Here is a 24,092-nt window from a genome sequence, read left to right on the forward strand (position 1 = left end):
AACAGTTCCTTGGGAATCAGCCTGAGATACAGGACTGATGGGAAACTGTTCAACCTGCGAAGACTCCAGGCTGTCACCAAAACAAAGGAGACTGTACTAAGAGACCTTCTTTTTGCTGATGATTGTGCCCTGAATGCTGGATCAGAGCAGAAAACGCAAGCTAGCATGGATAAATTCGCAGCAGAATGCGATAACTTCGGCCTCCTCATCAACATAAAGAAAACCGAAGTGATGCACCAGCCAGTTCTGAAAGCCCAACACCAAGAGCCCACCATCATAGTGAAGGGACAAAAGCTGCAAGCAGTGGACCAATTTACATACCTTGGCAGCACCCTTTCTTGCGCAGTGACAATTGACATCGAGGTCAACTGCAGAATCGCTAAGGCAAGTTCTGCATTTGGCAGACTGTTGACCAACGTGTGGGACCGCCGTGGAATAAGCCTTGCTACAAAGCTTAAGGTCTACCGAGCAGTAGTGCTAACTACCCTGATGTATGCCAGTGAGACTTGGACTGTATACAGGAGGCATGCTAGGCAACTGAACCACTTCCACATGACTTGCCTCCGCAGACTTCTGAGGATCCGGTGGCAGGATAAGGTGCCAGATACAGAAGTCCTCTCCAGAGCAGGCCTGCCGTCAGTTTACACTCTGCTTATGAAAGCCCAGACACGCTGGTCAGGCCATGTTGTAAGGATGCCAGACCACCGCATCCCCAAACAGCTCTTTTATGGTGAGCTGTCTCAAGGAAAGCGTTCACACGGGGGACAAAAGAAGTGATACAAAGACACGCTGAAAGCCTCTCTTAAGTCCCTGGATATTGACATCACCTCCTGGGAAACTCTGGCACAAGACCGATCGACATGGCGTACGCTGATCCACCAAGGCTGCCAGACATCTGAAGCCAGAAGGATAACCATAGCACAAGAGAAGCGAGCACTCCGTAAAGCCAGAGCTCTAAATGTTGTAACAGTGGTGCCCACACATGTCTGCCCGACATGTGGCAGAACATTTCGTGCCCATATTGGCCTTATCAGCCACCTGCGGACGCACTGTGGACAGCTCACAATCTGCTAGATGTCAAGGTCTTCTTCGAAAACGATGGACAAACATACATACATACATAAGGAACTAAGGGGGATATAGATACCAGCAGGAGAAGGCTGTCAAACCCTCTGAGAGATGGGGGCAGGGGAAGGATATGTTTCCATAAAAAGTTACTGAACCTGCTAAAAGTCCTTTAAATTAAGACAATGGAAAAATGTTCAGATGGAAAGGTAAGGGGAGAAAATAGGAAAATAGAAATGAAGAAAATGAGATGATTGTGGTTGCCTGACTGGTGATGGATGATAGTAGGTGGGGTTACTGTAGTATGTACTTTGTGTCACAATGGAAGCTGAAAGGGTTAATCCTGACAATTGTATTCAAAGAAGTAGTGTGGGCCTCAAAGAAAGGACATCTGTCTGTATTGGAGAAAGATGCTGTGAAGCACATATGCAAGTTGAGATTGAAGCATAGGTCTTGCCTTCCCTGGGATTTAACCACTAGGGAAGCTGCACTGTTGTGAAGCTCTAGTGTAGACATCAGTGGCTGAAATGTCTGTATAGACAAGGCCATAGTCTAGCCATTGTCCAGAAGTACATCATCAGTCCACTGATCATGAATACCCCTGCTTTGGTTTGTATTCTAGAAGGGAGTTTGGTTTCTGGGGGAGAGCAAGAAGATGTTCCGTGTTACAGTCAAGCAGAGTCTAATATTGACATCTAGAACAGCAGTATTTGTTTTAACAAAACCGCCCTTCAAAACTGTATACCACAGAACAGATGGTACATCTGTTTCTATTTCCCATATGATGTCATTAATCTGTTCTTTAGAAGCCAGTGTCTAGCTAATCAGTGTGGGCTGGATCATGGGAAAGATTCTTGGAGGGGTGGAGAAACCTGCAAGATTCCCGTCACAGAGTTCTCCCTGATTTATTCCCTTGGGAGGCAGGATTCATTCTCCCACTGAATGGGAGCAGTTTTGCCAATGAACCCCAGATCCCTGCGAGGCCAGGATCCTCTGCATGAAGACCTTGTGCCTCTGACCCTAGAGCTCTCCCTGTTTACTTGATAGCATGAGTCTATTGGAGTCATTTTGCCCTTGCAATCCCATTTTTACGGGCTTAGTCCAACTACCTTTGAAGTCAATGGAAAGACTCCCCTGGATTTAACTGGGAGTTGAATCAGGCCCTTAGTGTAGCTCCAAGCTGTACTATCCCTCTGCCAATTTTTCCTGTGTAGGGGTGGGGTGTCTTCCAGTGGCCCCTATCTTGTCCTAATCTACCCTTCCTCAGTCACTGATCTCTGATCCTTCAGAGGTTGCTGTGGGAGTCTTGTGCAGAGGATGGAGACAGCCTGGGGCTCATGGGAGCCTAATATTAGCCAGAAGATTTGACCCTTTGAGACTAGCTTTGGGTAGTGAAGTTAATTTCCTCATATCAGGATTGTCATAGACCTCTCCACTTGCTTTCAGCATTGAGTACTTTCACGCCTGTTATCTTGTTTTAAATGTTTATTACATTTTAACCATGCTTCACCTCAGTAGGGAGAAGGGGAGCTTTACACACAAAATGGTGTCAATTTATTATCACTGCAAAATAACACTTTCACAAGTTTGCCATTCTGTGGCTTCAACCTGTAGGGCAGCATTTAAGACAGAAGCCGAACTTCCATTGAAAATGTCCTTCTGGGGGCCCGATTGCCCACTGTGCTCCTTAGGGTGACCAGATGTCCCGTTTTTAAAGGGACAGTCGTGTTTTTTGGGGACTTTTTTCTTATATAGGCGCCTATTACCCCCCACCCCCTGTCCCATTTTTTCACAGTTGCTATCTGGTAACCCTCGTGCTCCTCCAGTTTCACAACCTCATAACTCAGTGAAGTGACTGAGTAACAAAGTAGAACTGCAAGCCTTTACTATGTTATAAGATTGGCATCTTCAGCATCTGTACCATAAACACTAACTTTGGGAAGTAAAATCAATTGATTCAGTCCTTTCCAAAGTTGATTTATTTTTGAAGTATTTAAGGGAGTTGGTTTGTCTCTAGCATCCAGCAAGACATTTTTTAAAGTATTTCAGCAACTCAATACAGGAAATGTAACTTTAAAGCCCAGGCAGCACAGTCACTCCTCCCCCCGCCCTCCCTGCCCTCCCCATTCCCAGCAAGACTGCTGAAGCAAGCGTTTTTCAGGAGCAGTCTAACAATCTAACAAACCAACTAACTACAAAATATGCCATGTGAGTCAGATGTTTCTACTGTAACAACCATATGATCAAAAAGTTTCTCAAACAAAACCATTTGCTGGTAGGATAGGCTGAAGCCAAAAGTCTGTTTTGCAAGTGCTGTATTTCGAGCTGATTTTGTAAACGTCAGGAGGAGTTATTTAGTGCCACCCAGTGTTGGCAGCTAGAAAAAGAAAGGTTAAGTAGGGTTACAACTCTCCGTTAAACAGGAAAAAATACAATACTGGCTCTTACATAGTGTGTCAAGGGTGAGCAATTCTACAGAAGCTTCACAGCAGTAACAAATCACTGAAATACAACTTCCACACAGCAGAACTACTTTTTATGTCTGTTTTTTTTTTAACCTTGTATACACATTTTGAAATAGATTAAATTTATTTTGGACAGATGTAGATTGCCACTGAACAAGGCCCACTCCTCTAAACTCTGAGAGAGTTGTGCTGATGTTTCAGGTCTGATGTTCAAGAAAGTTAAGTCAGGAGTGACTGTAAGTGTCATGTTAAGAGACTTCTCTTTCCCTTTTTCCCTCCCCTTACAGAAGTCAAAAAATTCTCTCCTCCCTTTCTTTATCTCAACCGTTGCATGTGATCTGCATTTTCCCTGAGGCCTGTAACACTGTACTAGAACTTGCTTGTCATTTTAGGCAGAAAAATAAATACCTTCACAGGGGGAGAGAGTTTGGTGTTTGTTTGTTTGTTTTTATAATGTATGTTTTGTACAGCACTTGCCGCTTTTGTCCAAAATCACACAGCGCATTATAAAAGTGGCTAAACATTACAAGCCTCATTTACCAGAAAGGGAAACTGAGGCAAGAAGTTATATGAACTACCTACCCAGGTCTGTCAGAGTTGGGAATAGAACCTAGGGGTGAGATTCTGTTCCGGTTTCTAAGATTCTGAGTGTATGTCTTCACTGCAAGTGATGGTATGATTGGAGCACAGGTAGGCATACCATGCTAGCCAGCACGAGTAACAGTGGTGAAGATATGGTGGCATGGGTTTCAGTGCAGGCTGGCAACCCAAGTATGAATCCAAGTCTATAGTTGGGTGGCTAGCCTGCATGCCACCAAGTCTTTACTGCTATTTTTACCTGGTAGCTAGTCTTTCTGTGCTACAACCACACCTTCACTTTGCAGGGATGATATCCGGCGCAGCACAGAACTCTCAGCCCAGGAGGAGTGTGTGTGTGGGGGAGGCTAATGGGACTTTAAGCCACCCCTGTACTCTCCTGATTCTGGGCTTGCGAGGGGGTCCTCAGAGGATAGACTGTAATTGTCTTTTGCGGTACCTGTGCCAGGGAAATCCTCCCTGGCTGAATCCAGGACTCCTGGAGCTCCTTTACTTTGCTCCAGCCCCTTTGCCCAGCACAGGGAGACCAGACTGAGGACGGGGTTAGGATCTTAGATCTGCTTCCTACCTGTCCATTACTCACCCAGACACTTTATGTTCTAGTGGTTAAAGAGGAAAACACACTGGTTTTCTTTTGAATGTAATGTGAACTCCATTAACATTAATGTGCAGCTACCCTCTGAAAAGTGGCCCTGTGAACGGCCAAGAGTATAACAGGGTTCAAAAAAGAACTAGGTAAGTTCATGGAGGATAGGTCCATCAATGGCTATTAGCCAGGATGGGTGAGGGTGGTGTCCTTAGCCTCTGTTTTCCAGAAGCTTGGAATGGGTGACAGAGGATGGGTCACTTGATGATTCATTCCCTCTGAAGCACCTGGCATTGGCCACAGTTGGAAGACAGGATACTGGCCTGGATGGACCTTTGTTGTCTGTTTGTATGTCTGGGGGAGGGATAGCTCAGTAGTTTGAGCATTAGCCTGCTAAACCCACAGTTGTGAGTTCAATCCTCGAGGGGGCCACTTAGGGATCTGGGGCAAAAATTGGGCCTGCTAGTGAAGGCAGGGGGCTGGACTCCATGACCTTTCAAGGTCCCTTCCAGTTCTAGGATATTGGTATATCTCCACTTCTTACCTTACCTTACCTGTTCTTATGAATATGGCATTAAGGTATTCCATAGTATATACTGGTAACTCTATAGCAAATGTGCTTAGCTTACAAGTAAAAAGATGTTGGTTTTCTAATTGCCAATTCTTTCCCCTAGGACCTGGCAGTCAAGCTGTGTTGTTTTTTGGTTCACACTTGATCATTAGTAGTAACAATTCTGAAATTATTATTTATTCATGTTACCATAGCGTGCAAAAAGTGCTAGGTGCTGTACAAAGAGTCAAGAGGAATTTCAGTCCTTCCAAAGAGCTTACGGTTTGAGGCCCAGATTCAGGAAAGCACTTAACCATATGCTCAAAGTTCAGCACATGGTTAAGTGTTTTCCTGAATAGGAACGTTTTCCTGAATCAGATGTAGGGAGGGGAAAAGGGGGAATGAAACAGTCAAGCGGAGGGTTCGTGGGGATGACTGCCGCACATACCGCTAGTTCTACGTACATTCTATACAGATAGAGATGAAATTTGCATAATCTATCCAGTTGTCCCTTGAGCTAGCTGTTTGTACTTGGTTAAGTTCTTGTAGGTGTCACGGTAAGTAGTGAGTCTTCAGGAGGGCTTGAATGGGGTGGCCTTATGGACCAGTTCAAGAACAATGTGCCATGGATGAGCGTGAGGCTGCATGGAAGTTGGTGTGAAGATGCTGTTGGAGAAGCAGATAAATAGAACATTGAGGAAAATATTGGAATAAATAGATTTTTCCATACAAACATCTGTTTTTGTAAAAGGCCATGTTTGACACATTGTTTGTTTCTAAATGTTATTTACTTAAGTAATATTACCATAGTGCAACCAGCTGAGACATGTGAGCTGGATGCTCCTCAACTTAACAGAGCCTTGTGGTAGACCATTCTTTGTCAGGGACTCCTCAACTCTGGAACAAGTTTTCCCTCAGGTCTGACCATCAGAGCCGACAGTAAGGCACATCTATCTGAGGGTATATCTACACAGCAAAGAAAAACCCATGGCTGGCCCATGCCAGCTGACTTGGGCTTGCAGGGCTGTTTTGTTGCTGTGTAGACTTCCAGGCTTGGGGTGGAGCCCAAGCTCTGGGACCCTCCTACCTCGCAAGGTCCTAGAGTCGAGACTCTAGCACAAACACAGACGTCCACACAGCCCAAGCCACATGAGTAGTGTTGTCAACCCTCCAGGATTGTCCTGGTGTCTCCAGGAATTAAAGATTAATATTAAATAAACCTCTAGGAATACGTCCAACTAAAATTGGCAACCCTACCCATAAGCCCAAGTTGGCTGTCATGGGCCAGTGGTGGGTGTTTAGTTGGTGTGTAGCCATCTTAGGGGGATATAGTTTGTGGTGAGAAGGAGACTTTGGCTTTCTGCTGGCTGCTGAATTTGATCTGCCTTTGTAATTTATGGTAGGGGCATCTGCAGCCTTGGATAGGTGCCAGCCCTTTGTATTATAGAGATGTAACTGAATAATGATAGTATTGTCCAAAGGCCCCAACAGGGATTGAGACCCCATTGTGGAAGGGCTGGTTAGTCACAGAGGCGTTTACAATATAAATTAAGACACAACAAACTGAAGTAACAAAGAAATGGGGTGGAGGAGGGTGGCAGATGAGGGTAAAAGTAATAGGAACACCAGGTTGTGTGCTCACTTTGCAGGACTTTTTTTATATCTATAAATGAACAGAAGATGTTGATGATGTCCATAATCTTCACTGATTGCCTATCCAGCCATTATCAGCTGGCAAGTTACCTTGTGTCTCACAGTAGATTTAGGTTTGAGGATGGATTTGTGGACAGGGTTGCTGTTATATGAATTAGTTTGGGGATCCCTAACCCTTTTGAGGGTGTTGCTGGGTGTGTTGTATACAAGCCCTTTTAGATAGCTGGCAACGGCCCTTCAAATACTAGCCGCTAGTCCTTAGGAGTACCCAGGGAATGCACACTTATCCAGTAATAAATAACAGAAAGGAAAGACTGTAAAAATCCAAGGTGCAAAGTCTTTATCAATTAGTTACAGAAAGAAACTGCTGTGCACTTTCTAACTAAGGCCCAGATCCTGCAAAGATTTTGGAGTACTCCCACTGAATCTCCATTAGAGTACTCCGTATCTTTCACCGTATCATTCGTTTCATTCCTTCCCCCACCTGCTGGTGTCTCACTTCTTCCCTCAAAATGCACCACATACTAATGCCCACCTGCCACTCCTTTCTTCTGTGACTGAGATTGGATGACAGGATGCCTCCCATGCCCTCCTTTTCAGACAGAAGATGAGAAAGAGGAACCTGAAAACAATGGCAAATGGGGGCAGGCCACCATGCCTTGTAGAAGATAACTCCATGTAAGGGAGAGGGAACTTGGCATCTGTAGGAAGGACCAAGGTCTTAAGTGTGGAGAGAAAGGGTCTTTGTTCCCCCATCATTGGTGTGATGTTGCACTCCATAATGTTTTATGGAAATATGCTTAGGAGTGTAAATATAATGTAACTGGAATATGCTTTATTCATCTGACAAAGTGGGTATTCACCCACGAAAGCTCATGCTCCAATACGTCTGTTAGTCTATAAGGTGCCACAGGACTCTTTGATGCTTTATGCAAAAGATCTCTTGTAAGGTATCATTACAAAGCTTATAATCTACTGAGTGTGTTCATCCTATTTGGATGTATGTATCATTCTTGGAACTAAAACTAGAAATATGAAGTATAACTCTGAGATCCTACTGTAACTATGCAAAGTATGGGCCATTAATAGTGGTTTAGAATCTTGATGGCTCCCATTGATTAGGATAATTGACTGTAAATGTCTCTGTTTACCTGCAAGCCTCCACTATATATGTGCGGGTCAGCCCTGGTTGAATGGAGGGGGTCTCACAGGACATGTGAACATGTCACCTGATACTGGAATCCATCTTAAACCTGGTGCTTTTCCATTTAGAAGGAGGGGTGGGAACCCAGAGAGACAAAAGATTCCCACCTGTGCCAAAGCTATAAAAGGGGGTGGAACAGAACAAAGGGGGCTTCCAGTCATGAGAGAACCCCTGCTTTCCACCTAAGATGTCTGCTGGAACTAACAAGGACTGTACCAGGGGAAAGGATTGGGCTCAGACTAGGAAGGAGTCTAGTCTGTGAAAGAAGCTTATTGGAACATCTCTGAGGGTGAGATTTACCTGTGATCAGTTTCTTAATGTATTAGGCTTAGACTTGCGTGTTTTGTTTTATTTTGTTTGGTAACTTACTTTGTTCTGTCTGTTATTACTTGGAACCACTTAAATCCTACTTTTTATACTTAATAAAATCACTATCAGTTTCACATAGCGTAAAACGGATTTATTTGGGGTTTGGATCCCATTGGGAACTGGGTGCTGGAGATCGGTGACCCATTGAGCAGTTCTTGGTTAAACTCTTCAGCTTTGGGGGCATGAACCAGATCTGGGTCTGTGTTGCAACAGGCTAGTGTGTTTGGCTCAACAAGGCAGGGTTCTGGAGTCCCAAGCTGGCGGGGAAAACTGGCTTAGAGCTAATCTCAGCACATCAGGTGACAGTCCCCAGGGGTTCTCTGTGACCGAACCCATCACAGTTGGTACCAACACATGGAGCCAAGGATACTTCTTGACACTTCTCCTCTCAGAAATGCTGGAAAAATCCCCTTCCCCTCCCTTTTAAGGGTGGTGGGAATATGTGAGGGAAGGGATCTGGAAATCTTCCCTCATCTTGAGAGAGGGGAAACTGGAGAAGGTAAAAAAGAACATTCCCCTTGCCACAAGGGGCCAAGAAAAAGGGGGAACTTCAGAATGATCATTTCCCACCCCGTGTCTGAAGCTGGTCCCAGGCTGGGGCCTATATGTGGTCAGTGAGACATCTTCACACTTCTTGTACTGGGCTTATATGGAAGGGAGGGCCACTGGGCACTAGAAGATCTCTTCTCCCCGCTGAATCCAGGGAATGGGGTTCTGTGGGGACAAGGCCAAAGAATGGATCCCCCAGATAGAATATCAGCATATTGTCTATCTTTAGGTCTTAAATTTTGAGTGTTGGTGCTGGTTTTGGTTTTGGGTGATGTGTTAAGATTAAGTTGCAAATTTATTATGCACTTTATGCTTTAAACAAGGGTCTATTTTATTGTTTGCCACATGATGTTGCTGAATTTGAAGGTCTGTGTAGGGGGAATTCTAGATGCCATCAAAAAGGTGGGTGATGTGTTCTCTTGTTTACATGAAGGTCAAAATGGCCAGAGCCTGGTCCCTACGAAAGTCAAGCCTCTAAGTTTTATTTTCATGCTGCCTTCACCATCTATTGAGAGTGTGTGGTCATATTTGGCCAGATTGGAGCCACTGCTGCTCCTGAAATATCAGATAGTAGGGTTAGCCTATAGGGACTTTTTACATCTGTGACTAGCCAAGAAGTTGTAAACTTTCCTCTCTAATTCAGATCATCCAGAAGTCAGTCATGCTTTTGTCACAAGAAACTTATAGATTCCAAGGCCAGCAGGGACCAACGTGATCACTTAGTCAGACCTCCTATATAGCACAAGCCATAGAAATTTCCAAAATGATTCCTAGAGCAGCTCTTTTAGAAAAACATCCAACCTTGATTTAAAAATTGTCAGTGATGTAGAATCCACCACAACCCTTGGTAAATTGTTCCAATGATTACTCTCACTGTTGAGACTTTATGCTCATTTCCAGTCTGAATTTGTCTTCAGCCTCCAGTCATTGCCTTTCTCTGCTAGATTGAAGGCCCATTATCAAATATTTGTTTGCCATATGGGCACTTAGATGGCAATCAAGTCACCTCTTAACTTTCTCCTTGGTAAGCAAAATAGATTGTACTCCTTGAGTGTATCACTATAGGACATGTTTTCTAATCCTTTAATACCTCTCGTGGCTCTTCTCTGAACCCTCTCCAATTTATGGATATCTGCCTTGAGTAGTCGACACCAGAACTGGACACAGTATTCCATCAGCAGTCACATTAGGGCCAAACACCAAGGTAAAATAACTATCTACTCCTACTTGATATTCCTCTGTTTATTTATCCAAGGATAGCATTAGCTTTTTTGGCCACCGTGTTGCACTGGGAGCTCATGTTCAGCTGATTACCCACCATGACCCCCAAATCTTTCCAGAGTCCCTGCTAATGTCGGAGACTGACATTATGCTATTGCAATAGCCTAGTCTTAGGACTTGCTATGGATACCCCCAGCAGATTTAGACAGTGAAGGATAGTTTCTCATCTTCTATATGGGACAGCTTGTTATGGGTGCACAACTACCTGTGTTCAGCAGCACTGGCTACTCATTTTCTTCTGGGTGCAATTGAAAGTGTTGACTAAGTCCTTAAAACCTGAAATGATCTGGGACCCAGTTACTTCAGGGACCACCTCTTGCCCTGTGTCTCATCATAGAAATTGCTCTCACTTCCTAAGGGTGACACTTCAGGGACTGGTGGCAGAGCTTGCTCTGTGGAGTAGCTGGGCCTCTTCTCCTGAGGCTTAACCTGGCTGTTTTCAGGGCATGTTATAAAGTATGTTTATTTTGTTTGGCTTTGATTGTTTTCCGCCCTATAACATCCTCCAGACTGGCTGAAGTCACTGTTGCTGCAGAGGCTTCCCGGATACAACAATAGCAGCAACTTGTTAGGCTACCTTTTTTGAGCACCTGTAGATCCCATTCTTAAATGGGACAAACGCTGAGGTCTTTACTCAGTTTTTACACAATCCTTAAGCAGGTCAAATGCCCATTGATTTCAGATGCTCATATACCATGGGCCTAGGCATGGTGGAAGACCATCTGTACAGAACAGCATGAGCACTGGGTAAGAATTCAGGGTGTGGCACTTCACTGCTGAGTGATAAGTGCTTAACTCAGCTTAAATATTAGGAAAATAATTCCTCACACCCCCCAACCCCTGCATAAGAATAGTTGCACTCTGGAACTGTTAAGGCTGTCTTGAATCATCTGCACTGGAAATGTGCAAGGCTAGACTTGAACCAAATGTATCAGGGATGACAGGTACCAAAGCTAATTCTGCCAGGAAGCCGGGAGAGAGTCAAGATGATTTGCTGTAGGTCCTTTCCCAAACAAATGATTCTGTAGCTTTAACGTAGCTTTGCCAATGAGTTAGCAAATGCTCGTTTCTGGCTTGACCATTGCTCCCTGCTGCACATAATTGGCACTTCTGGAAGTATGTCAGCCCCTGTCAGTCAGTCGGGATCCAGTATTTCTAGAAGTGGTTATTTAGTGCAGCAGGGAGTGGGCAGTATAACAATCCTTTGGTTGATAGGAGGTGTTTGTAAATACACCTCCAGCAACCCCGGCAGATTTTGTACCATTGTGACTAAACTCATAATGTCCACCTGTAGACTTTGCCAGGTGGTTGCTGGGATGGGAATTTTCATTATTATCTCAGTTTGAATTCCATGGCTTAGTTTGCTTGCTCTGTTTTTTACATGTGGTCACATTCTGCTCCATCTGATCAATGTAAATCTGGAGTAACACCATTCACTTCTGTGGAGTTACTCCTAAGACCACTGCAAGTGAGATCAGAACTTGTCCCATAGGAGGTAGAAAAGACTCTTGAAATAGTTTATTCAATAGGTCAAAACAAACTAGTTCCTTTTCTCTTCTGCATGTTCATTAGCAGAACTTAGCTTCAGAAAAATTCAGGCTTCCTGTAAAGCTGTTCAGCTGGGGTACCGAAACTACAGGCTCAAGATACTTTCTCTCACATGCCCCAAACTCCTGTGCCATGCCAGCTATGGAGTTCAGTTCCAGAAAGGATGAAGTAAGGACTGGTAAGAATAGGTATCATGCCCAGACCTTGGGTGAAAGGCTGGCCCCATTGAAATCAGTGGAAGTTTTGCCCTTAACTTCATTGGGATCAGGAATTAACCTCTGGTGTGTTTGTGGCGGGAATTAGGAGAATAGTGGATGAAAGTTTCCTATTAAACAGGATGAAGGGAGAATATATGATGTGCTCCTGACAGGACTGGGGATAAATGGGAGACATCCTTTTCCAGGAAGCTCTAAATATCGTAGCTGTGGTATCTGAACTTGTCCCCAGAATGGTAAAGTTTGTTCCCTCTAATATCAATCAGTTCCTGCCTATCACTCAGATTTTTATTTCTTTTCACCAGTCTGCCCTGTCTGGTCTCTAAAGCCTGGGGCCCCAGGGTCCACTAGAAGTCTTCTGCAACTCATTTCCAACTTTTTTTTTTCCCCAGCTGCTTCCCATTTTCTTTTGTCAGGCTTTTCTAATGATATTTACTGCAACCAATGAATTAACTTGCTCCTGGAGTGGTTGCCAAATTTTTGATACAGTTGTGTTTAAATCTTAATCGGTCATTCACTATTTTATGAGATTTAAAAATTAAAGTCCAAGCTGTCCTGTCACAACCCAAAACCAGACTATGGTTGCCAGTTATGCAGAGCAGCTGTCATGTGCAGCACACATGAATAAAGCACACTGGGAGAGCTCTCGATTTCTAGGGAGTGAACTATGAATACACCGTTCGAGGGAAATATTCAGTCTAGTTTATGAGGAGACACTTTATTTAGAAAGATAGTGTGGCTAGAAATGAAGGACTCCTGCTTTAGATTAAATTAACCCATAAACCAATGGGGGTCAATACATGCCCAGCACATTACGCCAGTGATATTATATAAATCCATTGCACACTTTTCTGGTTTTACTCAGTGAAATCACTGAATGTGCCCTTAAGCAGAGAATAAGGCCCAAGTTTTCAAACTGGGATGCCTAAAGTTAGGCACCTAAACTGCTTAAATAAGGACTAAATAAAAGTGGCCTGTCTTTTGTGGGTGCTCAGCACCACTTAAAATCAGTTCACTGATGCCTAAATATGAATCTAGATGTCTGACTTTAGGCACCCCAATTTGAAAAAGGAAATGGCCTAAATGTAGACTGTGCTCTGGTGTTTGGTATTGTCCTACAGTGTGTGAACATGTCACTCAGACACTTAGTTCCATGAACTTAGATCAAGTTGCCAGTATCCAAAACTAGTCACAGCTTGACAGAGGAAGCTGTTTTTAGCAGGGAGTTATTCCTTAACAAAGAAATGGAATTGAACTGAAAATCGTAAACACAAGGTGGAATATGATCTGCTGTCCCCTTTTCCTGTTTAATTCCTGCCTTGTTGTATTAGAATAAGGAGCTAACAGAAGACAAGGCATCAGCATTTTCACCACCATGCCATGAAGAGTTTTTCTGAGCAGCTGTGATGACAGGGCAGACTCCTGCAGCCTTGTCTACACAAGCATGCACACTGTTGCTACCAGCTGCACGGATGTAAGCAATGGAGGGATGTTTTCAGAGAAGACACCCTCTGCAGACACCGCTTTAGGGGAAGTGGCAAGATAGCTCTGCCTGGCCTTGCTGCTGTCCACAAAGAAGCAGGTAGCAGTAACATGCTACCCTAAGAACAGGAAAGGTTTTTCTCCATCATGCCCTCCCTAAAGCTCCATTAGTGGGGATTGAGTAAATGGAGACATGGGCTTGGGTTAGAAGGACTCTACCTAAGTACTTATATGGCCCTTGCTCCCAGTGTATCTAAGTGTATCTCATGATCATTAATGGGTTTGATCCTCACAACCCTCCCGCATGTTCCTCTGACTTAACAAATGGGGAACTAAGACCCAAATTAGACTGAGTGACTCACCCAAAGCCATGCAGGGTGTCCGTGGCTGAACAGTGATTGAGCCCCAGTCTCTTGAGGCCTACGCCTGTGCTTTATCTACCAGGCCATCCTTTCTGCCATAATGGGGAGCGACTGAGAGGGGAAATTAGGGACAGAAACGCTCTGGAGGAAGAGAAGTCAAGGAGAGGGGGCAGGACTATTGAAAGGAAAAGCAGATAAGGAACGCAAGCAAAGGGTGAGGTAGAATCTGGATAGAGGAAAAAGTGTAGTGGGTGAGAAAGGGAAGAACAATGGTCTTAGAATTAAAAATAAGTGGATTTTCACAAGCATGGAACAAGGCTTATCAGGGAAAGGGGAAATTAAAAAAAGACGAAGGGGAAAATATTTGAAGGTATATGGTAGAAAGATGTATAGTAGTGCACCAGCACTGCAATATAGTTAAGACCGAGCATCACTTTCTGTTTAGAGCACTTAGAATAGTTGATGTTTAAAAGTTACTTAATAGTCCATTGTATACAGTAGAAAGATAAAACAGAGTGAATTTATCTAGATATTTATTTGGCCTCCTTTAATATAGTTTCTGAGCACCTCACAATCTTTAAAGTACTTATCCTCTCAACAACCTGTGAGGTAGGGAATTGCTATTATCCCTGATTTATAAATGGGGAACCGAGGCTCAGTGATTTGCCCAAAATCACACAGGAAATCTGTGGAGGAACAGGGACTTGAACCCAGGTCTCCCAAGTCCTAAGTTAATGCCCAGCCACTGGACCAAAAGAAGGGGCCAGAAGAGACAAAACCAAAGACCTACTGTAATGCACTGGATTGTCCTCAGCCTGGCCTTCCAAATGATGACTACTGTTGATTGTGCAACATTGGCTTGTTTCACCATTACCTTGTCATCTTTCTCTTGCAGTCCCTTCTGTCCCCTATTGTATCTTGACATGAGATTGTGAGCCCTTTGAAGTAGGGATTACCTGTCCTGTTTAATGCATGTACAGAAGTTTGCACAATGGGACCCTGATTGTGGGTCTCTAGAGCCCTCTGGGATCCAAATATTTAACACCCTTACTTAACACCTGTGTATGCAGTCAATAGAACTGACATGTGTCAGATCCTTCTGTGCACATGGACCACATTTTACCAGCCATTTTCACAACAAGTAGCATCTTGTCTGTTGACATTAATGGGACTCCTTGTGTATTGGTGATAACTCTCAATGGTTAAAGGGGCAGAATCTGGCCTAGAGGTGTTAATGCTCAAAAGGTGCCCAGAAAGATCCACACACAAACTGCAGATGCATTTTAGAAATGGGCCAAGCCAATTAACTAGTGATGGAAAGATGCCTAAGCACTGCTATAAAGAGTTTTATGCGGTGGAGATATGAGCATGTGCTCCTGCTCCATCAGTTGCTGCTCCTGCACATCCCCCTCCACCAACTTTGCTGGTCTTCAGCTCTTCAAGTCTTTTAGCTTGGGTACATTCATGTATATTGTTTCTAAAAATTCCTGGGAGAGAATCTGGGGGGTAAAGTTTTGCTTCAAAGCATATCTTCAAACATCTGTTTGTACTTACTGTGCAAGTATTTAGCACAGAGCAGCACATACCGTACTTGTCTATAGCTCTGAGGCGAAAGTGAATTCTAAAAGGTATTAAACAGCATCTTAAATATTAACAGCATAGCCTGGAAAATCTTATAGGTGAGGTTTGTTCTTTTTGGTTGTATATTTAAGGCCCAGTGCTGTTCCCACTGAAATCAAAAGCTGCTGATTCAGCCCTGTGTCAGCACTGAGCCCAGAGATTGTGGAGGGGTAGCTTGTGCCTCCTCTACCCCGGGGACCTTCTCACAGGTTAGAGCAGTTCCTTGGGCTGCCCTAATTTGCACCTAATATGCAATGGTCCCTACTTGTCGCTGCCACTCAAGATGAGGTGGGGCTGAGGCATGCCTCCCACCTGTCAGTCACTTCTCATGCCCACATACCAAAAGCTCTTATGGGGGAACATAGCACCAGCTATGCTGGTCCTGGTCCTGCTCCTGCTGTGGAGGCTTCCTACTCCAGTGGGATATTCCTGAGTGGAATCTGAGGGGTGATTTCCTCATACATTTGAAGTCCTATTAGCTGACCATGTAGTCTAGGGGAGAGCCTAACCTGCAACACAGCCAGTAACAACTTGAAACATGTTAAGTCTAGTTTGCATTTAAAAGGTTTCCCAGGCTAGCTATGCTAGTATAGGTATGCTGGCAAGTCCTCCTAGTGTAGACATGGATTATACCAGTAAAAAAAGATGGTTATGTGGGTATAGCTTAGATAGGTTCATTGACTGAAATGAATTATATTGGCAAAAGCACATTTATATTGCTATACCTGTGTCTACAGCTGGGCTTTTTCAGGTATAAAAATGTCACCAAATAACACCCCTCCCAACCGACATTGCTATAGCTGCAAAAATTTCCAGTATCGAACGGGCCTTAGCCAGAGACCTGACTTAAGTGTTGAGTGGGCTTTTCAATCACATGATGCTAACTCAATAGAGTGGACATGAATGAAAAACCACACTCTTTTCACCCATCAAGACATGGCCAAAGAGAACAGCCATCTTAAGGCAAAGAGCCCAGATACAAGGAGGCATTCAAACTAGAAGCCAGTCTGCAGTTGTTTTTGATAACCTGAGTTATCATTCCACAAGCCACAAAATCACATTGTGAGATGTGGGAGTGTTTGTTTGAAAGTAAAGTCAGTCTGTGCTTGCTTCCTAACAGACAAGCCCAGACAACTACATGATATTCTAAAAGGAGGAGCTCACTTAAGTTTCTCAGAGTTACTGTTTGAAGAGATACAATCAATTCCATTGTTAGGAGCTCATTAGTTAGGATTTTAAGGCTGGTTTAGGTAATTTTGAACCACCAGAGAATATTCTGTGCCTTGTTCTTATCTTCAAAACTGAATTACTTAGCTATTACAAAAGATTAATGCAATCTGTGCATCTATGAAATTGGATTCTGAAACTTTTTACTAAGTATAGTAATACTAATATGTAAAATAAGACATACATTGACCTGCATTGTTACACTTATGGGCCAGTTCCTTTGGTGGTGAGAAGGAATCCAGCAGTGATTATCTCAATGCAGCTGTGTCCCTTTACACCAGCTGAGGATATGACCCTATAATCCAGGGGTAGGCAATCTATGGCACGGGTGCCGAAGGCGGCACGTGAGCTGATTTTCAGTGGCACTCACACTGCCCAGGTCCTGGCCACTGATCCGGGGGGCTCTGCATTTTAATTTAATTTTAAATGAAGCTTCTTAAACATTCTGAAACCTTATTTACTTTACATACAACAATAGTTTAGTATCAGAGGGGTAGCCATGTTAGTCTGGATCTGTAAAAGCAGCAAAGAGTCCTGTGGCACCTTATAGACTAACAGACGTATTGGAGCATGAGCTTTCGTGGGTGAATACCCACTTCGTCGGATGCATCATGCTCAAATATGTCTGTTAGTCTATAAGGTGCCACTGGACTCTTTGCTGCTTCAACAATAGTTTAGTTATATATTATAGACTTATAGAAAGAGACCTTCTAAAAAGGTTAAAATGTATTACTGGCATGTGAAACCTTAAATCAGAGTGAATAAATGAAGACACGGCACACCACTTCTGAAAGGTTGCCGACCCCTGCTATAATCTGAAACCCCTGATGTTACAGAAACACAACATTTGGAGGCATGACATTTTAGATAAGCAGTCATTCTGGAGAACTTCTTTCACTATGTCACAATGGCTGGAATGTCTCATGACTGACTGCCTACCTCAGGGCAAACGGTCAAAAACAGGGCAGACGCCCCTAGCTGGTTGTATGGTCTATAATTAGATTTTACCAACGCAGTAACAAATATGGACTCCTGGATCGTTGTATTAGTCACAGACAATCCTCTTGGGCTCTCCAATCTATCTTACCACCAAGGCAAGTTGGAAACAGCGATAAATGGTCACTTACCCCAAAAATCACAAAAGATTCAGGTTGCTTCTAGTCCCAAGGGACCAGTCACTTACCCAGATCAATTGGTACCTAGATCTTACACTAAAGACAACACCTGTAGCCAATCCTGTAATAAACTATCAAAGGTTTATTAACTAGGAAAAAGAAATGAGAGTTATTTCAGGTTAAAGCAAGCAAACATACACACAAATGAGTTATCTATGGTCCCTAAAGGTGACAGAGATGTAGTAATCTGTCCTTTCAGTGTCATTCAGGATGGACCCAGGCTGACCCTGGGGATCTCTGCTTTAGTTTGTTGTTTGAACGAAATGAAAACATTTATTTTGACCCTGTTTTATCTATTACATTTGGCCTTTCAGTCCACGAGACAAGCTTCCTTGCATGTATCACTTCCAAGGTGTGCCATTCACCAATCCTTTGTATTGTGATGTTCCTTAATGGCCCATTTAATCTTGATAGGACTCCTGCCTGGGTGGTGGTGGGACGATTTCCGTGCCTGGGTTTACAAACTTAGAGCAAACATTTTCAAAGTTATAAAGCAAAACTTACATCTTTCCTTATAGCATGGATATAGGCATTACAAACGAGATTAATGCATGCAGCAACTTACAAGCATTTCATAGAGTCTAAACGCTAAATAAACTCTTGTAAGACTAATACCTATTTTGAACAAAATAACATACAGGTGAGCTAGTTTGCCTACAGCCTTGGCCAGCGTCACACACTAGTACTTCTCTTTCTTTCTCAATCCAGGCAGGCAGGCACTGAAATGGTCCGCAATAGCTTAGTATCTGAACACCTATGTCATAGGTTTATTCCCCACTCTGAACTTTAGCGTTCACAAGATGGGGACCTGCATGGGCTCCTCTAAACTTAAATCCTAGTTTAGATCTGGTAAAGCTGCCACCAGCCAGGTTTTAGTGTCTGGCACACACTCTGTTCCCTCAAAACTTTCCCTGGGGAACACAGATCCAAATTCCTTGAATTTTAACACAAAGGGAAAAAAACCATTCCCCCACCTTCCTCCCACTCCCCTAGTCGTTGGGAGAGATACCTTGATTCAAACTTCTTGAATCAAAACAAAGAGGGATTCACTTTCCCCCCTCCCTTCCCCTGAGAATCCAAACAAGGGAAGAAATCAATCAGGTTCTAAAAAAAGGATTTTATTAAAAGAAAGAAAGAAATTACTCTATCTCTGTAACACCAGGATGGAAAAAATTACAGGGTCTAACTTATAAAACTGGAGAGACTTCTCCCCCCCTTTCTCAGAATAATCAAAGTAACAGCAAACAGAAATAAGATATTTCTCCAGCAAACACACAATTGCAAATGCAGAAATTAATTATAAGACTAATCCACCTTTCTATACTGGATAGTAGAAAATACTTCAGAAAAACTTGGAGATATGTCTGGCCTCTCTTAGAGCCAAAGAGAGAACAACAACCCAAACAAAGAACACAGACAAAAACTTCCCTCCACAGAGATTTGAAATTATCTTGTCCCTTGATTGGTCCTCTGGTCAGGTGTTCGTCAGGTTACTGAGCTTGTTAACCCTTTACAGGTAAAAGAGACCTTAACCCTTAACTATCTGTTTATGATAACCTATTACTTAAAAGATGTGCATTCTCTCGTTCTTCCTTGCTGTCCCCCAGAGGCAGGACCAGGGCATGTTTAATGAATTAATGTACGTGAATGAGGATACTATTAGGGGAAAGCCAGAGTGAACAGGTGTGTTTTACACTTGGCTCTACATGCCAGTCTCTGTCTGTATCTGCCTGTTTCTTGTCTTCTACTTACATTGAAAGCTCTTTGGGGCAGGGACCATCCGTTTGTTCTGGGGTTGTACAGCACCTAGCCCAGTGGGGTCCTGGTGTGTGACTTGGGCTCCTGGGCACCACCATAATACAAATAACAATAATGAATTAATCATGCTGACTTTTTCTTAGCACGATGTAACTAAATAGTGCTGCTAGTCTGCTGTTAAGGGCTCTATAGGAAATAATTTAAATGTCATTCTTACTAGGCAGTCAGGTTTTGTCCTTTAAATAAAATGTCTGAACTGCCATGAAGAGAGGGGAAACCTTTAACCTCTATGTAACCCAACACCCAACAACGTTGTATAAACACCACAAAACATCTGTAGGGAAGGAAAAGTTCTTGAGTCTCGCCCTGGAGGTTGCCACTGAGATGCTTCTGAAGTTTAATTATGCTACTGGCATTGTTCCTTGCATATAAGTTTTTATTCTGTATGCTTTTGGCAGCCAGGAGAAGAGTATGTTTATCTTAGAATTAAACTGAGTTAGGAGCCAGAGTGTATTCTAGCTTTCATATAGCTTGTAATGGGTTATTAGAGCAGTGATCGGGGGTCCCAGATTACTAGTTTTTATTATATATATTACAGTAGAGCACCTAAGGGTCCCAATCAAGGATCAGGGCCCCACTTTGCTGGGCCCTATACACACAAGTAATAAGGCGGTTTCCAGCCCAGAGAGCTCACACTGTAGACTTATGATAAGATGCAATGGGCGTGTAAGATAGGCACACCGCTGGTGGAAGGGCGGGGTAGCAGACAAACAAGCACATTTTCAGAGTGGGCAGTGACCAAGTGCACTGGTTTATCACTCAGTAGGAAAATGAAGAAGATTTAAAATATCACATGGGGCAGAGGGGGGTATCTCAGCTTGATTGAATTTAAATGTTGTGCTGATGAAAGGAGATAGGCTAAAAGCCTAGGTGAATAAAGTCCTCTCTTCAGCTACAGCACAAGTCCAGCAGTAGGTCAAGTTTCTCCAGGGTGACCTCCCAAACCTAATGTTCAAGGGGCTACCTGCAGGAGTAGTGCCATCTCTGCTCATTCAGTCTTTGGCCTCTCTACTGAGACTGCCCTCAGGGGTGCCAACTGGATGGTGGGGTTCCTGTCCTCCAAGCATTGGACTGATGTAACCAATGCACTTGTAGAATCCATCAGATTTTGGGTAAAATTTTCAAAAGTGCCTACATGAGTTAGGCTCCTAAGTCTCATTTTCGAAAGAAACTCAGGGACTTTGGAGTCTTAATCTCATTGAAAGTCCTCAGTGCCTAAGTCACTTATACACCCTTGAAACTTTTACCCTTATTTATTTTATGTAGATACTTATAGGCTGAACACTTTAATATCTGAACCTGAACATTAACATTAGCTGCATAATGCTCCTGTGAGGTAGGGAAGTAGTATTCTCATTTCAGAGATGGGGAAACTGTGTTTGGCCTTAAATCACACAGAAGGTCTGTGGCAGAGCCAGGAATAGATCCTACACCTCCTGATCCCTGGCCCAGAAATTGAATCATGAGTTTACCCTTCCTCTTAGTTGGTAAAACAATAGCAATCATCAGCATAGGATAGACTGAAGCCAGTGAGCTAGAGATGAAAGACTCCATAGTTCATTTTCAATCCCCTTTGTCATCAGGTTCCCTGGGAGACCCCACCACTTTTACTTCTAGTTTGGATGGAACTAGCACACTAAAAATAGCAAGTTAGCCACAGCAGCACAGATAGTGGAACGGGGGATACCTGCCCCGTGTACAATCCTGTCCAAGGCCCTAGGTATGTAGCTGGGCAGCTAACCCATCCTGCCACCCAAGCTAATGTGGCTATGCTGCTGTTTTTAGTGTGTTAGCTCAGTCAAAGCTACTGTGCATGTCTACCCAAGCTGGAAATTACACCTACTGCTCTGGTGAACATGCAGCCCTTGCTGGATTAACATTGGTAGAGTTTTTGAGAAGGAAACTGCTGAATTAAGAGATGTTCATTTGGCACCCATAGATGTGGGAATGATGGTCCAACGGATTGGGCGCTGGCTCTGATTGAGCGGATCTGGATTCAATTCCTGATTCAGAAAGAGGCTTCCTTAGTGCCCTGGGGTAAGTCATTTAATCTACTCTGGGCCTTGGTTCCCTATATGTAAAATGGGTTTAGCCCTTCCCTACCTCACAGGGATGTTGTAAGAATCAAACTCCATTAATGACTGTGAAGGGCTAAAATAATGCTGTGATGAGGGCACTGTAAGTGAGTAGGAAGGGGCAGGGTTTCCATACACGAAGGCAGTGAGAAGATGAGGGTGGAAGAAACAAAAGCAAAGAGCTTAGGGAGAGAGGACAGCTGAGCTGCAGGCAGGGTCAGAGGCAGGTAAAGGTGAGGAAGTGAAGTTGAAGCTAAGACAATTAGACTAGTGAAGGGATTTGTTTAAGTGTCTAGATAATATGGCAATGAGAACCTTTATATTACTACTGTAATGAATAGTAAATTATTACACACAAAAAATATGAAACCTTTGCACGTAAATACAATTATAAGAGAAGACAGATTAAAAAGTGGACTAAAGCAGGTGAATATACTTTGCTCTTCTGGAAATAATGTTAACGCGAAGAGCCTTGATATAATAAATTCTCATGTACATGTCTTCATTCCTGTGGTTTAATAATGATAATTAGCTATGAAGGGAAGGCAAATAGTCTCCATCCCACATATCCTCAGATAATACGAAATAAGAAGATATTTCAAATGTTGTTAAAGACTTGTAGAGCTGTATATTGCTTAAAACATCCAGAAATCTGAGCCAAGAAATACCCCTTGAGGCTGTAATCAAAAATGTTTTTGGCTCTTCTGTGTGAACAGAATTTTTATTTGATCAACTGTGCTATAGCAACAGAGCTGCAATTTAGATTCTGGATGCTTGGTTCTAAATGGGCACCTCTCAGCATTGCTACATACTGCTGCATAGTGAGGCTCTGGGGCAGTGAAAATGTAACCTTTGGTAACAGTTTTAAGTTAGGCATGAGGACAGCTTTAGAAGGATTTGGATTCTTTGTCTCTCCATTTGCTTTGAAGTTTGCATAACCTACTATTATGAAACAGTGAATTTGAAGGTTGAAAACGTGTAAATTTTTCACAAAAATCATTTTGTGTTGAAATTTGTAATGTTTTTGAAAATGACATTTGGAAAATGTCAACCAGCTCTATTGTAAATATTTATGTTGCTTATTCTTACTATAAACACCTCAGAGGAAAGGCATCTTAGCAGGGATTTCATAGATTCCACTGCCAGAAGGGACAATTGCGATCCTCTAGTCTGACCTCCTATATAACACAAAACTCTCCCAAAGTAATTCCTAGGGCTCATCTTTTAGATAAGCATCCAATACTGATTTAAAAATTGTCAGTGATGGAGAATCCACCACTACCTTGGGTAAGTTGTTCCAGTGATTAATAACTCTCACTGTTAAAAACTTACACCTAATTTCTCCTCCAGTTTAGCTTGAACTTCTAGCCTTGGACTGTTATTCCTTTCTTTGCTAGATTGAAAAGCCCGTTATTAAATCTTTGTTCCCTATGTAAGTTCTTACAGACTGCAATCAACTCATCCATTAACATTCTCTTTGTTAAGCTAAATAGATTGAGCTCCTTGCATCTATCACTCTAAAGCATATTTTCTAATCCTTTAATCATTCTTGTGGATTTTCTCTGAACTTGCTCCAGTTTATCAAGATCCTTCTTGAATTGTGCACTGCACAGCTCAGTGCAGTATGTCAGCAGAAGTTGTGCCAGTGCAAAATATAGAAGTAAAATAACCTATTTAGATCCCCCTGGCTATGCATCCAAGGATTGCATTAGCCCTTTTGGCCACTTAGGGTATGTCTACACTGCAATTAGACACCCATGTTGACTTGGGCTCAGGCTAAGGGGCTGTTTAAATGCAGTGTAGGTGTTCAGGTTAGGGCTGGAACCTGAGATCTGAGACACTCCTCCCCTCACAGGGTCCTAGAGTTTGGGCTCCAGCCCTGGCCCAAATGTCTACACCACAGTTAAACAGCCCTTTAGGCCAAGAACCGTGAGCCCAAGTCACCTGGCAGGGGTCTTATTGCAGTGTAGACATTCCCAGTGTTCCTCTGGGAACATGTGTTCACCAGATTATCGACCAAGATTCCAAATCTTTTTTCAGAGTCACTGCTTTCCCAGATAGAGTCCCCTGTCCTATAAGTATGGCCCACGTTCTTGTTTCTAGATGTATATAATTCTATTTAGCCATATTAAAATGCACATTATTTGTTTGTGCCCATTTTATCAAGTGATCCAGATCACTTCATTTGAGTGACTTGTTCTCTTCATTATTTACAACTTCTCCAATTTTTGAGTCTCTTGCGAACTTTGTC

General features: G+C 43.1%; 1 long non-coding RNA gene across 1 annotated transcript in view; it reads left to right on the top strand.

Moving 5' to 3' along the window:
- LOC123370286 overlaps positions 1–21,805 on the top strand; it is a 46,057-nt gene extending 24,252 nt beyond the window's left edge. The window contains exon 3 of the long non-coding RNA XR_006579357.1: positions 21,706–21,805. This is a non-coding gene — a long non-coding RNA (uncharacterized LOC123370286). The remainder of the gene's footprint in view (positions 1–21,705) is intronic.
- Positions 21,806–24,092: the final 2,287 nt, after the last annotated feature.

Source organism: Mauremys mutica, chromosome 1, assembly GCF_020497125.1.
Source record: "Mauremys mutica isolate MM-2020 ecotype Southern chromosome 1, ASM2049712v1, whole genome shotgun sequence".
In the NCBI taxonomy this organism is placed as follows: domain Eukaryota; kingdom Metazoa; phylum Chordata; order Testudines; family Geoemydidae; genus Mauremys; species Mauremys mutica.